Source organism: Fukomys damarensis, unplaced genomic scaffold (genome assembly GCF_012274545.1).
Source record: "Fukomys damarensis isolate Sample0158 unplaced genomic scaffold, DMR_v1.0_HiC HiC_scaffold_27, whole genome shotgun sequence".
In the NCBI taxonomy this organism is placed as follows: Eukaryota; Metazoa; Chordata; class Mammalia; order Rodentia; family Bathyergidae; genus Fukomys; species Fukomys damarensis.
In genome coordinates, this window is record NW_022900939.1 from 33,575,741 (window position 1) to 33,591,679 (window position 15,939).

The 15,939-nt window shown below is 39.5% G+C and overlaps 1 long non-coding RNA gene across 3 annotated transcripts in view; it reads left to right on the top strand.

The window, feature by feature from the left end:
- LOC117283528 overlaps positions 1–14,932 on the top strand; it is a 46,652-nt gene extending 31,720 nt beyond the window's left edge. For all 3 annotated transcript variants that reach the window (XR_004514563.1, XR_004514562.1, XR_004514564.1), the window contains one exon: positions 13,813–14,932. This is a non-coding gene — a long non-coding RNA (uncharacterized LOC117283528). The remainder of the gene's footprint in view (positions 1–13,812) is intronic.
- Positions 14,933–15,939: the final 1,007 nt, after the last annotated feature.

The window sequence follows — 15,939 nt, forward strand, 5'->3', positions numbered from 1 at the left end:
TTCAGATTGTTCAAGATTGCTTTTTCCTTTCTGTTCCAACAATTCTTTTAAGCCATTCTTTCAGACTATATACACTAGTGATACATTCTTAGCTTTTCATCTGAGAGTTAGTTTCCATTTCATTTCCAAGAGTTATGGGGTTGTGCTGACAATATATTTCCTTCATCATATAGAAAAATATGTCCTTTATGTTTTCCAATGAGAAATCTACTGTCAGCTCAAACTGATTTTCCCCTAGAAGATACTGTTTCTCTCATTGCTATTGAGATGTTTTTTGTCTTTAGTTGTCAGAAGTTTAACTATGCTTCTTGCAATGGTAGTGATTCCCAAACACTTTTGTACCAGGGACTGGTTTGGGAGAGAGGTATGGTGATTTTCTGGTGATTCAAGCATGTTAACTTTATTGGGCACTTTACTTCAGGTTCTCATAGGGAGCACATAACCTAGACCCTTCCCATGAGCAATTCACAGTAGGATTGGTGTTTCTCTGAGAACCTAGTGTGGAGCAATGGCAAGCAGCTGTGAACACATATGAACCTTCAAATGGATATGGACTCAATTCTTCAATTAAAAGACAGAGAGACTGAAGGATAAAAAAGCAAGACCCAAGTATATGCTGTCCGCAAGAAACTTCAACTAGAAGGACAGATAGCTAAGAAATGGAAAAATAGTCCTAGTCAATGGAAATTAGGGGAGAAAAAAAAGAAAGCAAATACAGCTATACTTTCCTTGAACAAAATTGATTTTTGTGAAGAAACTGTAAAAAGAGATAGAGAAGGCAATTATGTAATGATGGTGTTAATACCACAAGAGGATACAACAAATAATAAATATTTGTGTGTGTAATTAGAGTACCTAAATATATACAGCCCAGTCTAACAGACATAAAAGGAGAATGAGGTGAAACACAGTTATAGCAGGGGACTTCAACACCCTACTTTTGGCTATGAGTAGATCATCCAGAGGGAAAACCAACAAAGAAATTTCTGAGTTAAACTATACTCTGGATCAAATAGATCTAACAGATATGTACAGAGCATTCCACCCAGTAGCCACAGAATACACATTCTTTTCAACAACACATAGAACATTCTCCAGGACAGACCACATGATTTCTACAGTGGAAAAGGTGAGATCAAGGCCACAAAACGAGTCTCAACAAAATTTTTAAAAATCTATCATCACAAGTAACTTTTCTGATCACAACAAATAAAAATAGAGATCAATAACATTTGAAAACTCCATAAATACATGGAAAGTTTAAGAATGAACAATGATGAAACTAAAAAGATCAGAAAATGTCTCAAGAGAAATAAAACAGAAGTACAACATACAAAAATCTACAGAATAAAGAAAAAGTAGTACTAAGGAAATTTTATAACATAAATCCCTCTCAAAAAAAAAAAAAACCTAACACTGCATCTCAAGGAATTATAAAAAAACAAGAACTAAACACAAAATTAGTAGAGGAAGAAATAATAAAGATCAATACAGAAATAAATCAAATAGGGCCAGGGATTTAGCTCAGTGATGCCATGCCTGCCTGGCAAGTACAAGATCCTGAGTTCAATCACTGGCACTGGGAAAAAAAAGAAAGAAATCAAATAAAACACCAAAAAGATCAATGAAAAATAGTTGGCTTTTAAAAAAGATACACCAAAAATAGGCAAATTATTAGCTAAATGAAGAAGAAAACAGACAAGTTTTATAGGAGACCTGCTTAAGACTACAATGAGCAGGATTTAGATATTGGTTTGACTTATGAAGTCAGCTTTTGATTAAGATTATGAGTCACCCCAAGGCCTAATTGTAAATCCTAACTGATCTTTCAGCTGGGTTCAGAGAAAGACTTCCCTATACCAATGGTCATAATTAAGGACTCAAAGTTCGATGAGGTCATGACATCTCTACAGCCAGGAAACTCGGCAGCTGAGGGATTGTGACTGTGCAACCATTCTCTAAGATCAAATGTTCATGAGAGAATGCATTGACCTGCAAGATAACACAGGTGTCTTGTTAACTGTGACTTTTCCTTCACATAAAAACCCCTTGGAATAAATTTAATCAAAAAGATGAAAGAGCTCTATAATGAAAGATATAAAATATTGGTCAAAGAAATGAAAGAGAACACAAATATTTATTTGTGTATATGTGTGTAAAGATATCTTGTGTTTGTGGATAAGAATTAATATTATTAAAACATTCATACTGACAAAAGTAATCTACAGATCCAGTGCAAACTCTATCACAATTACCAATGCCATTCTCCACAGCAATTGAAAAAAATATTAAAATTCATATAACCACAATATCCTGGATAGCCAAAGCAATTTCAAGCAAAGATGACAAAACTGGAAGTATCATATTTGACCTCAAAATAGATTACCAAGCTGTAGTGATCAAAACAACATGGTTCTGGAATAAAAGCAGATCAATCTAACAGAATAGAGATTCCAGAAATAAATCCACATATCTATAGCAAACTGATTTTCAACAAAGGAGACAAGGTAGACAATGGAGTAATGACAAGCCTCTTCAATAAACAATGAGAGAAAAATTGGATATTCACATGTAGAAGGATGAAATTAGGACTTAATCTCTCAAAATGTTACAAAATCAACTAAAAATGTACTAAAGTCTAGCCGGGGATTTAGCTCAGGGGTTCTGCCACCGCCTGCCTTGCAAGTGCAAGGACCCGGGTTCAATCCCCGGTACCAAAAAAAAAAAAAAGTACTAAAGTCTTAAATACAAGAAGCTATAAAATTGCTAAAAGAAAACAAAGGAAGTGTTTCATACAACTGGGAGATTTTTTTTTACATAAGACCCCCAAAGCAAAGCAACAACACAAATCCAGGAATGGTGGCATATGCCTATAATCCTAGTACTCTTGGGTGGCTGAAGGATCCCAAATTCTACCCTAGCCTGTACAACAAATGATTTCACAAGACCCTGTCTAAAAAAAATTAATAAAAGGCCTAGGAATACAGGTTAGTACCAACTCTAGTAACAGAATAAAAAGGACAAGGAGAAGCTTAGACATAGAATTTATATCAAGCTAAAAAACTTCTGTACAGTAAAGAATCAATAGAAACCTACAGAATGGTAGAAAATATTCTCAAATTATGCACGTGATAGACATTACATTCAAAATACATAAGGAACTCAGATAACTTCAGAGTAGGGAAACAGCTCAATTAAAAAGGACAGAAGACCTGACCAGAAATCCCTGAAAAGAAGACATACAAGACCATACAGTGTGGGCCAGGAATTTAGCTCAGTGGTTCTGCTGCTTGCCTTACGAGCACCAAGGACCCGGTACAAAAACAAAACAAAACAAAAAAACATAGTGTGACAAAGTAGGCTTTATTCCAGGGAGGCAAGGATGGTTTAACACATATAAATCAGTAAAAGTGTCATTCATCACATAAAGAGAAGCGTGGACAAAACTCATATGATCATCTCACTAAAAATGCAGGAAAGCCTTTGACAAAATCCAACATGTATTCATGACAAAATATCTGAAGAAAATAAGTGTAGAAGGACCTTATCTCAACATAATAAAGGCCATTTAGGACCAACCTATTGCCAACATCCTACTAAACAGAGAAAAGCTAAAAGCCTTCTCTATAAAATCAGGAACAAGGCAAGAATGTCCATTATCACCACACATGTGCAACACAGTCCTCAAAATACTGATGACAGCAATCAGCCAAAAGGGATACATATAGATAAAAACAAAGTCACAGTATCATGGTGTGTAAATGATACAGTCCATAACTTACAAGACCTAAAAACCTCCAGTAAAAGACTAGAATTGATAACCAAATCCAGTAGTATAGTAGGTGTTATGGCTTGTGTTTAGATGTCCCCCACAAAGCCTCATGGTTTTTCAGAGGTGGCCAAATCTAGAGTGTGTAACTGATTCATGGCAGGGCTAGGCCTAAGGACATTAGGATTAAGGGCATGGGTGCTGCCCACACTAAGTAGTCTGAATACAATAAAAGGGGCAGAAAGACACTGTTAAGGATGCCTCGGTCTTCCACTGCCATGAACTGTTGTCTCTCTGCCACCCTACCTTGGAACCAGCCAATTATGGACTGAAACCTCTACAAACTATGAGCCAAATAAACCTTTCCTCTTTAACTTTGGGTGTCGAGTATTTTGTCTCAGCAATGAGAGAAAAATAACACAGCAGGTTACAAAATAAACACACAAAGGTCAATGGTACTCCTATATACTAATAATGAACTCACTGAAAAAATAAATTAGGAAAATAATACCATTCACAGTATCATCCAAAAAAATTGAATACTTAGGTATTAACCTAAGGATGTGAAAGAGCTCTACAATTAAAATTATATCAGACTGAAAAAGGAAATCAAGGACAATATGAGAAAATGGAAAAGGATGCCTGGTTAGGCAGAGCCAACATAATCAAAATAGCTATACTTCCAAAACTGATATACATATTTCATGCAATCCCAATCACAATACCAACATCATTTCTGAGAGCTAGTGAAAACAGTCCTAAAATTTAAATGGAATTAGAAGAGATCCAGAACAGCAAAAGCAATTCTGAGTAAGAAAAGTAATGCAGATGACATCATAATCCCAGAGTTGAAGTTATACTATAAAGCTACAAGGAATAAACCTCATGGCACCGACACAAAAGAGGCATGTGGTTCAATGGAACAGAACAAAAGAAGCAGAAACAACCCCAGGCACATGCAGCTAATCTTTGATAAAGGGGCCAAAAATATATGGTGGAGGAAAGATATTCTTTTTAATAAATGGTGATGGAAAAACTGGCTGTCCACATGCAAAAGATTAAATCTAGACCCATATACATATCTTACCATGCACCAAACAAAAATCAAAATGAGACAAAGATTTAAATGTTAAAACAAAAACACCTAATCTACTGGAAAATAGGTACAACAGGTACAGGCAATGAGTTTCTAAACAGAATCCCAATGGCATAAGAAATCAAGAAATAATACCAAGAATCAACAAATGGGATCATATTAAAATTAAAAAGCTTCCGCACAGCAAAGGAAACAACCAACACAGTGAAGACACAATCTACAGAATGGGGAAAATTTTTTTCCAGCTATTTCTTGGACAAAGGACTAACATCAAGAATATATAAAGAGCTCAAAACAATTAGACTCAAAATAAAAGACTCAATTAAAAAAAAAAGAGCAACTGAAATGAATAGTCTTCAGAAATACAAATGGCCAATACATGAAGAAATGCTCATCACTGCTGGCCATCAGAGAAATGCAAATTAAAACTACACTACCATTTTACTCTTGAATAATGGCTAACAGCAAAAAATCTGGTAATTACAAATGCTGGTGAAGATGTAGGGGAAAAGGAGCTGTACTACATGATTGGTCAGAATGTAAACTAGTACAACCACTGCAGAAATCAGTGTGGAGATTCCTCAAAAAGCTAAAAATAGAAATTCCATTTGACTCAGCCAGCCCCCTCCTAGGTATCTTCGCAAAAGAGTTAAATCATTATGTTATAACGGCACAATTTATAATAGCTATATCATAGAAACAGCATATATATCCACCAGCAGATGAATGGATACAAAAAATGTGGTATTTATCACAGTGGAGTATTATGCTGCCATAAAGATAAAGCCTGGGGCATTCACTGGTAAATGGATACAACTTGAGAACATCGTGTTAAGTGAAATAAGTCAGGCACAAAAGCTCAGATTCTGCATGTTCTCTCTCATATGAGAAACACAAAGTACAAAACAGAAGAGAGACAGAATATAGGGAGAAGTTCAAATATCCAAATTATAAATTCCACTGTTAATATTTTCAGTATGTACGCCAACTGTTTTCATTTATACAATTAGTTTATCATAGAAAGATTTATGTTATTAGTTATTTTTTCCTAAGAATCTGGTTTACCATTGTTAGCAGACAAGTGCAAATTAACAATTAACTAAAACACAACCAGACAGGGCCAGAGATCTAGCTCAGTGGTTCCACTGTCTGCCTCACAAGCACAAGGTCCCAACTGAGTTCGATCCCCAGTACCAAAAAAAAAAAAAAAGCAACAACAACAAAAAAACCTCCAGACAACAGCCAGAATGTTTACAAATAACAACTTACTCGATGCTGGTGACCAATGACAGGTACAAATGAACATTGTTCATGAGCACTAAAAGCAGCACAACCAGTTTGAAAACACTCAACAGTTTGTTGTAATGTTACATATAAAGTCACCATAAGACCAGGCAAATCCACTCCCAAGTATTTATACGAAAAATGAAAACATATGTTGACACAAAGATCTGTATGTGAATGTTCACAGTAGCTTTAATGCCAACAGCCCTAAAGTTGATATGTTTATCAAGGGATAAGGATCATAAATTGTGGTTACATGCACCAAAGGAGTACTCAACACAAAAAAGAATAAACTGCTACTTTGTACAAACATGGAAGTGTATCATTGCTAAAATAGTATGCTAAATGAAATAATCCAGATAACAGCATATAGTTTAGGGTTCCATTTAAATGAGAGGAAAGGTAAAATTATTAGGATAGAAAGAAAATTAATGGGTGGCAAGAGACAAAGGGGTAGTGACCAAGGGAGAGGACTCACTGGAAGAAGCACAAAAAATCTTTAGGGGGTGACAGAAATATGTCAAATCTTGATTTTGATGGTTGTAATCAAGGGTAAACAATTTCTAAAAGTTTTCTAAAAAACGTTCAATTTTTAATTCTATTAAACACACTTCAACAAAAGTGACTAATAGTAAGAACAGGAAAAAAAGAAATAACAGGATTGTCCTGTGGAGGGGTCACACGGTCAGGTCTGCTCACCCATGGAGATGAGGTGGCTGTAGGTCTCCAGCATCACATCTCTGTACAGGGTCCTCTGAGCAGGGCCCATGAGCCGCCTCTCCTCCTGGGTGAGCTCCACAGTCACGTCCTCCAGTGACACGGATGCCTGTCACGGCACAAATGCCCAAGAGTTCAGAATTAGGTGACACAGAAAATACAATTGAGAGCTACCAATTTTTTGGTTTGCTCTTGAGGCTCTGAAACAAATGGTTTTATAAAAGGCTTAATTTGAAACTAATCTTGTCTTAAACTTTGGTGTTAATCACTAGTTTAAAAAAGGTTGAATGTACCATAGTTCATTTGCGTATGTGCACAAATCACACAATCTTTTAAGCCAATAATTCGATGAAGACGTGTTTCTTACAACTCCACCTCCCACATCCCAATGGATGAGCAACCCTGCATCTTCAGGAGGCTCACACTCTCCTGGGCCATCCATCATCACTGTAAATTACAGAGCCAACTCACAGATCTGTGGGAGCTCTGGTGATACTACGCCTGCCGCTTTCTTAGAAAGAATTTTTAAAGCATTCCACCGTTATACTCCCCACGATCCAGAGGCACCAGAGTCTAAGGCGACAATAGTTATGGCTTTTATTAATCAGGCTGCTCCAGATATTAGAAGAAAGTTACAAAAAATAGGCTAAGTAAAAAGAATATACAAGATTTGATTATCATAGCTGAGAGAGTCTACAATAACAGAGAACCAGAAGAGGACCGCCAAACCCGTAAGCTAGCCCAGGTCTTAGCTGCCGCTACGAAGGGAGATCCAAAGGAAAGAAGGCAAAGACTGAAAGACATAGGAGATAATAAGGACATAAGGGGGCCTCTACGCCCTAAGCTAGACAAAGGCCAATGTGCCCATTGCCAGAAGAAAGGACACTGGGCAAGGGACTGTCCGTCCAACCCCCAAAGAAGGGCACCCATCCTAATGACAGAAATGGATGACAAATAGGGGGAACGGGGCTCAGGTCCCCTCCCTGAGCCCAGGGTAACTCTGAAAGTGGAGGGGAAACCAATCGAATTTCTAGTAGATACAGGAACACAACATTCGGTATTGTTACAACCATCAGGAAAGATTTCAAACAAAACCGCCTGGGTGCAAGGGACAACGGGAACAAAAAAATACCCTTGGACCACTCAAAAAACCATAGATTTCAGTACCGGACTAGTAAAGCACTCATGTATGGTAATTCCCGAATGCCCTCACCCTCTGCTGGGGAGAGACTTGCTAATCAAATTGGGAGTCCAAATCCATTTTAAACCAGAGGGGGCCCAAGCGATGAATAATAATGGACACCCGGTTCACGCATTGTCCGTAAAACTTCAGGATGAATATCCACTGTGCTCAGGTCTTTTTCCACCAGCCCAAGAACAAATAAAGGACATAACTTATTGGAAGAATACATTTCCCCAGGCATGGGCAGAAACAGGAGGAATGGGACTGGCTAAGCACCAAACTCCAATTTACGTGGAACTAAAAGCAGGTGCAGACCCTGTTAGAGTCCGTCAAGATCCCATGCCAATAGCTGCCCGACAAAGAATCCAGCCCCACATAAGAACCTTGCTGAAACTGGGGCTATTACGTCCCTGCCAATCAGCCTGAAATACTCCACTCTTACCTGTAAAGAAACCCAATTCGAATGATTACAGACCAGTGCAAGACTTAAGAAAAGTAAACAAAAGGGTGGCTGAAATATACCCTATGGTCCCAAACCCATACACCTTGCCTGGGAGCTGAATCTCCACCAGCTCCCTGGACCCTTCACGCCAATGCTATACTGTCCTGGATTTAAAAGATGCCTTTTTCAGCCTCCCTCTTGCACCCAAAAGTGAAGAAATCTTTGCCTTTGAATGGTCTGATCCAGAGAAAGGAATAAATGGACAACTAACCTGGACTCGGTTACCCCAAGGGTTTAAGAATTCCCCTACCATCTTTGACGAGGCTCTGCGTGAGGACCTAGGTGAGTACCGCCAGCTCAACCCTCACCTAACCTTGCTTCAATATATAGATGACCTTCTTATTACAGCAGAATCTAAAGAGACTTATATAGAAGGAACAAAACAATTATTGATAACGACTGCTGACTTGGGGTATCAAGCATCAGCCCAGAAAGCTCAAATCTGCCAACGAGAGGTAAGCTACTTGAGATATAAATTAAGGGATGGCCAGAGATGGCTATCAGAAGCTAGAAAGGAGACAGTACTGAAAATTCCAACTCCTGACTCCCCTCGTAAGGTAAGGGAGTTCTTAGGTTCAGCAGGCTTCTGTCGTCTATGGATACCAGGATTTGCAGAACTGGCTAAACCTCTATATGCTGTGTCCCATGATCAACACACTTTGCAATGGACAGAGACTTTACAGGAGTCCTCTGAAAAAATCAAAAATGCTTTATTAAGTGCCTCTGCGCTAGGACTCCCAGACATAACCAAACCTTTTCAACTATATATAGATGAAAATAAGGGGGTAGCCAAAGGGGTCCTAACTCAATATTTGGGTCCCTGGCGAAGACCTGTGACATATCTATCAAAGAAATTAGATTCTGTAGCAGCTGGATGGCCACCCTGCTTGTGCATGATTGCTGCCACGGCCCAATTAGTCAAAGATGCCAACAAAATAACCTTAGGACAACAAATAAATGTGATAACTCCTCATGCCATAGAGGGAGTAATTAAGCAGCCCCCAGAGAGATGGCTTACCAATGCTAGAGTGACTCATCATCAAGGACTTCTTCTCAACCCAGCTCGAGTCATTTTCCTGTCGCCAGCTGTTTTGAACCCAGCCACCCTGCTACCTGAACCTGACGTGGACGCCCCGCTGCATGACTGCAAGGACATTCTGGCCCAGGTGCATGGCCTCAGAGAGGACTTACGAGACCACCCATGGCCAGATGCCACCTTGACTCGGTACACAGATACAAGTAGCTTCATGCGAGGAGGTCACAGGTATGCAGGGGCGGCTAGCTATAGTGTCAGAAACGGAGGTAATTTGGTCTGAATCGTTGCCTCCAGGGACTTCAGCACAGAAGGCTGAACTCATTGCCTTAACCAAAGCAATGATTTTGGGCAAAGGAAAAAAATTAAATGTGTATACAGATAATAGATATGCCTTTGCTACGGCTCATGTGCATGGGGCAATCTACTGAGAAAGAGGGCTACTTAGGGCAGAGGGAAAAACAATAAAAAATAAAAAAGAGATATTGGCCCTATTAAAGGCCCTTTGGCTACCAAAGAGACTGGCCATAATGCAATGTCCAGGACACCAAGGGGACAATTCGCCTATAGCCAGAGACAATAGGCTGGCCGATAAAGCTGCCAAGAAAGCAGCACTGCAAAGCCCTCAAGAGATTTTAACTTTGAAATTACCTGACCCAGGGACAATAGCTCCTCCAGACCAGACAACTTATTCAAAATCAGATCTGGAATGGATTCAACAAAAACCCAACGCTCAATTGATAGACGGACGGTAGAAAATAGAAGGGGAAATTGTCCTCCTACCTGAAAAACTAGGAGATCAACTGCTTTCGACCCTACATCGAACAACTCATTTGGGAGAAAAAAATTGCATGAGCTGTTTAGGCGCTCTTGTCTCAAGATGAATAACATCTGTACAAAGATTGCTGACATCACTTCAAATTATAAAGTATGCAAATTGGTTAACGGGACCAAGACCCAGACTGGACCTGGCTATAGACAAAGAGGAACAAAGCCAGGAGCCTATTGGGAAATGGACTTTACCGAAATTAAACCAAGAAAGTATGGTTATAGATATCTCTCAGTGTCTGTAGACACTTTTTCAGGATGGGTAGAGGCCTTCCCAACCAAACAGGAAAATTCTAAGGTGGTAGCCAAGAAGCTGTTAGAAGAGATCTTACCAAGGTATGGGTTTCCTGTGATGCTGGGATCGGACAATGGGCCTGCTTTTATTTCCAAGGTAAGCCAAGACTTGACCCAGATATTGGGGGCTAATTGAAAATTGCATTGTGCTTATTGCCCCCAAAGTTCAGGACAGATAAAAAGGATGAAGAGAACTCTAAAAGAGACCCTGACTAAATTAACCATGGAGACTGGCGGAGACTGGGTGCTTCTCCTCCCCCCTTTGCCTTATATAGGGTGCGTAAGTCACCCTACAGATTGGGAGTAACTCCCTTTGAAATAATGTTTGGAATCCCTCCCCCTATTGTTCCGAACCTAAAAACTAAATTGCTGAGTTTCATGATAATGATTTGTTGCAATCTTTGTCCAGTCTTCAACAGGTGCATAAAGAATTATGGCCCAAACTGCAGGCCACATATCCACAAGGGCCAATAACGTCCCCCCATATTTTTAGCCCAGGAGACACCGTACTGGTGAAGCATCATCAGTCCGGAACTCTAAAACCCAGATGGAAGGGACCTTATGTTGTTTTATTATCTACCCCCACTGCAGTAGTTAAAGTGGATGGCATAACTACCTGGATTCATCACTGCCATGTGAAAAAAAGCCATCAGAGCAACCTTCATCAACACCCAGAGACCATTAAAAGATATCCAAAGATTCACACAATCCACTAAAGCTAAGACTAAATAGAATTAAATAATTCATGACGTGAGATATTGTAAAGTGTTCACTATCACTTCCCTGTCCAATGTGTTAAGCTTCCTCCTAACAGTTCTCAGTGGAATGCTTCTAGGAATAGGTTTAGCTTCTGCAGCACCCCCAGACTTCACATTAAATAATAGGATTGGATTAATGCTAAGTTACTATTTGATTATAAGTGTGTTTGCCATTTTCTTCTGCTTAACTTAGGTTGAGATCCATATTTCCTATAGGTAAGAATTATTTAGCTTTTGTTTAAAAAGTTTGTTAGGATGGAAAAAATTAGGTTTACATTTCTGATTGTTATGCTTTACTTCGCCACAATACGCATATTTGAAAAGCTGAATCCCCACCAGCCTATAAAGGTCACTTGAATGATAATAAATCCCTTGACTGGAAGAATAGTTGAGTTCGATTTCCAAATGGAATCCTCCAAACATTTGGTGGCCATCTCTTACATTTGACCTATGTGATATGACATTAGGGCATACATGGGATGTAACAAACTGGGAATATAATACAGGAGGCATAGCGCAATGCAGAGGGCGCTGTCACTGAGATTATAATGAAGGACCTGGATGTGCTCATATGTATTCCAGATCTAAACTTTTAGATCAGCCCATATATGTTTGCCCAAAACATGCAAGAGACAAGATAAAATGTGGAGAACAAAATGATTTTTTCTGTAAAGCATGGGTGTGAGTCCTCCAGTACCATACCAGGATACTCATCCAGCATAAAAACAGATTTTATATCAGTTACCCGGAAACCTCAGACAATCAATAAAATAATATCCAATTATAATCCACATTTTTACCATTATTCACAATGTGCTAAGTTCCAATGCAATCCCATATTAATAACCTTTACAGACTTAGAAAAACAAATATCCCCAAAATCCTTAGAAGAATGGAAAATAGGAAGACAATGGGAATTAAGGATATATACAAATGGTTATGATCAGGGGATTTTATTTGGTATTTGCCAAACCCTGGAGATTGACATGCCACCCACTCTTCAACCAACCCCTAAGCTGGCGCCAACCCCCGAGCCTGTTCGCCAATTAAAGACTACTTCTAAATCTATCCTTAAAATGGCCTCCACGTCTAGCCCAATTGAAAATGGAAAACTCCTGCGATCACCCGGCGGCAGGCGCGTGAGCTCCCGGCCTGCGCGGGAGCTCCCGGCCTGCGCGACAACAGACCCAGGAAGGACCACCTACTTCTAAATCTATCCTTAAAATGGCCTCCACGTCTAGCCCAATTGAAAATGGAAAACTATTCCAAACCTCCCAAGCTACTAAACTCTCTGATCCCCTATTTAAAATCATGGAACAAGCCTTCTCAGTGCTTAATGCTACTAGGCCTGAAATCACTAAAAATTGTTGGTTATGCTATGATATAAAACCCCCTTATTAGGAGGGAATTGGGTCACATGCCAACTTCATCTTATCTCCTAATTATACTAGCTGCAGATGGGGAAAAGGGAAAATAGGACAAATTACCCTTACATCTATTCAAGGCTCTGGTACCTGCACAGACATGGTTCCTAAATCATATGAATATCTCTGTAATAAGACTTATCCAGTCAATGCCACTGCCTATTATGTCCCCTCTAACAATAAATGGTGGGCCTGCTCTTCTGCTTTAACCCCTTGTGTGAATGGACAAATACTGGCCCAATCTGGTGACTATTGTGTATTAATTGATTTACTGCCTCGAATCCTTTAAGAAAAATTAAAAGGGACCCAATAACAGCTATAACCCTAGCGGTGTTATTAGGGATGGGTGTTACAGGAGCCGGTACTGGGGCGGCCACTCTTACTACACAACATCAACAATATGCTGGCTTGCGAATAGCAATCAACCAGGATAGAGAGAGGATAGAACTGTCAATCACTAAATTATAAGAATCTTTGAGTTCTTTGACAGAAGTAACCCTTCAGATCAAGAGGGGAGTGGATTTAATATTCCAACGACAAGGAGGAATGTGTGCTGCTTTAGGAGAAGAATGTTGTTACTATACTGATCGCTCTAAAATTCTAAGAGATTCTATGGCCAAAATTAGAGAGGGCCTAAAAAAACGGAAAAAGGAAAGGGCCCGATCTCAAGGACGGTATGAAAGTTGGTTTACCTCATCTCCATGGCTCACATCATTACTATCAGCTTTGGCTGGCCCTTTAATTCTAGTTTTGATCTTGCTAATAATAGGACCCTGTATAATTAACAGACTAATTGCTTTTGTCCAACAGAGAATAAGTGCCGTCCAACTCATGGTACTCCGTCAGCAATATCAATTCATCCCTGCTGAAGACAGAGACACTGATACTGAATCTTCACTATAAAACATTTCTCCTCCTTTCCAGGACACCCAGAAAATCTCGAAAATGGCCAGAAGAGACATACAGAATCTACGATCCTTTTTCCTTGGGGGTCCAGTCCTTCTTCAAAGACATCGGAAAACAATGGATTGACCCAGAAACTACATGCTGCCTGAGGAGCTTCTATCCCCAGAGATCTTGCTTATACTGTGCCACAACCCAGACCTTCTTCACAGGAACAGAGACAATCAGGCAGGGTGACACAGCTTTAGTTTCAGGCTACTGTGCCACCCATAGAACAGCATACAGTTGGTGCCGTCGTCCTGATTAGACGCTTAGTGGGATCCACCTCAACTGGTTCCCCGTACATTCCTTGGGATGTTTCTTGATCCACTTGTTTTGCCACACTCCCACAGTGCCCCGACCTGGATTTGGTCCTCCGGACTACAGTCTCTCCCGCTGGCTATACTGGATTGCGACATTTTTAGAATCATTAGAGCCCTCATATCATTTGAGACCTGAAGTTTGATGGCTATATACACCCAGATTAAAGGTTGCTAAGTTTAGGCTGTTAACAAATCCACAACCAGCTTATAAATGTACTCCTAATGTTTATGTTCCTCTCACTAGCCCGGGGTCATTACAGGATTTGGCCATTAAAGTAGTATTACAACCTACTAGGGAAACAATAAAATTAGAACTACTGGCTCAAGACTACCATCATTGACATAAAAAATGCCAAACCCGACCAAACACCTATGCCCATAACTTTAAAAATAATGTTTCTTTCTAGGATCCTCATCGTCCCAGTTCAGCAGGAAGCATTTCTTGAGGACGCAGCCCCTAATCCCCAAGATTGGACATTAACAGTTGCTTGAGAAGGGGGAAATGAGGAGCCAGAGTTTCTCTTATCTTTACTAAGGCCAAAGTCCTTCCATTTTAACTAATTTAGAATAAACTTCAGTAACACCACTCTTCCCCTCCTTAACCATTATTTAGATTGTTCCATCAGATAAATGGGAAATAGATGAATAAAACCCATTCCCCTCCGCAGAAGACATGGTCTGCTAGAACAAAGAAGCAGGATGTTCTGCTAAGATAAGAACGGGCTGTAGTGATCAGTTGAATAAGGCAAATTCCATTCCACAGACCTCATCTGCACACATACTAACCAATAAGTTTAAAGTATAATTATATATGTGCACCAATAGAATGTTAAGAGATATAGACCAACAGAAATAGTAGAAATAATGAAGAAAATAGCCAATAAGAAACTTAAGATTTTCAAGCCTCCTTAGCCCTATATAACCCTGTTGTAATCGTGATTCTGGGCTCTTGCTCTCTAGTGGACAAGGGTCCGGGTTCGAACCTATAATAAACCTCTCTTGTGATTGCAGTGGATTCGTTTCTCTGCTGGTCCTTGGGGAAACTGAGATCTGGGTACAACATTCACAACCCTGCAAACACTTGTTACTTTCTTTTTAAAAATATCCATCCTAACTTGGGTGAAAAGCTACCTTACTATAGTTCTGATTGTCATTTCCTGGATGGCTGAGAAAAAGTTTCATTACTGCATTTGAAAACACTGGGGTGTGTGTGGGTGTTTGTGGGTGTGTGTGTTTGCGCGCACGCGCCTGCGCGCCTATGTGTGTGCATCATAGTACCAAGTCCTTGAAAAGCCTAAGCTTTATTAAGTACAGAATTATAGATGTTAAACACTTAAAAACATCCCTGGAAGTTCAGGTTCTGATAATAATTTCATACTTATAATTATGCATTTTGAATGATTATTATACTTTACGTAAGGGACAGAATATTAAAATTTAGCACAGTATTCAAAATTTACAAAAATAAGTGAGTAGGTGAGAAATTTAAGTTCTGTCCCTGCATTGGATGTGATGACAGAAAGCTGGAGTCCAGGATAAAGAAGATCCTGAGAGTAAAAATCTCTGGGAAGAGCCCAACTGAGAGGATGCACAACACGTTGTTTGTTGTTGTTGTTGTTGTTGTTGTTGTTTGTACCAGGGATCGAACTCAGGACCATGTGCTTGCAAGGCTGGCAGCAGAACCACTGAGCTAAATCCCCAGCCCAAATATCACATTTTTAAGGGTTCAAAAATTACTAGACTTCCAGCTAAGAAATGAGTAATCTCAGCTCCAGGAGGAAAATTA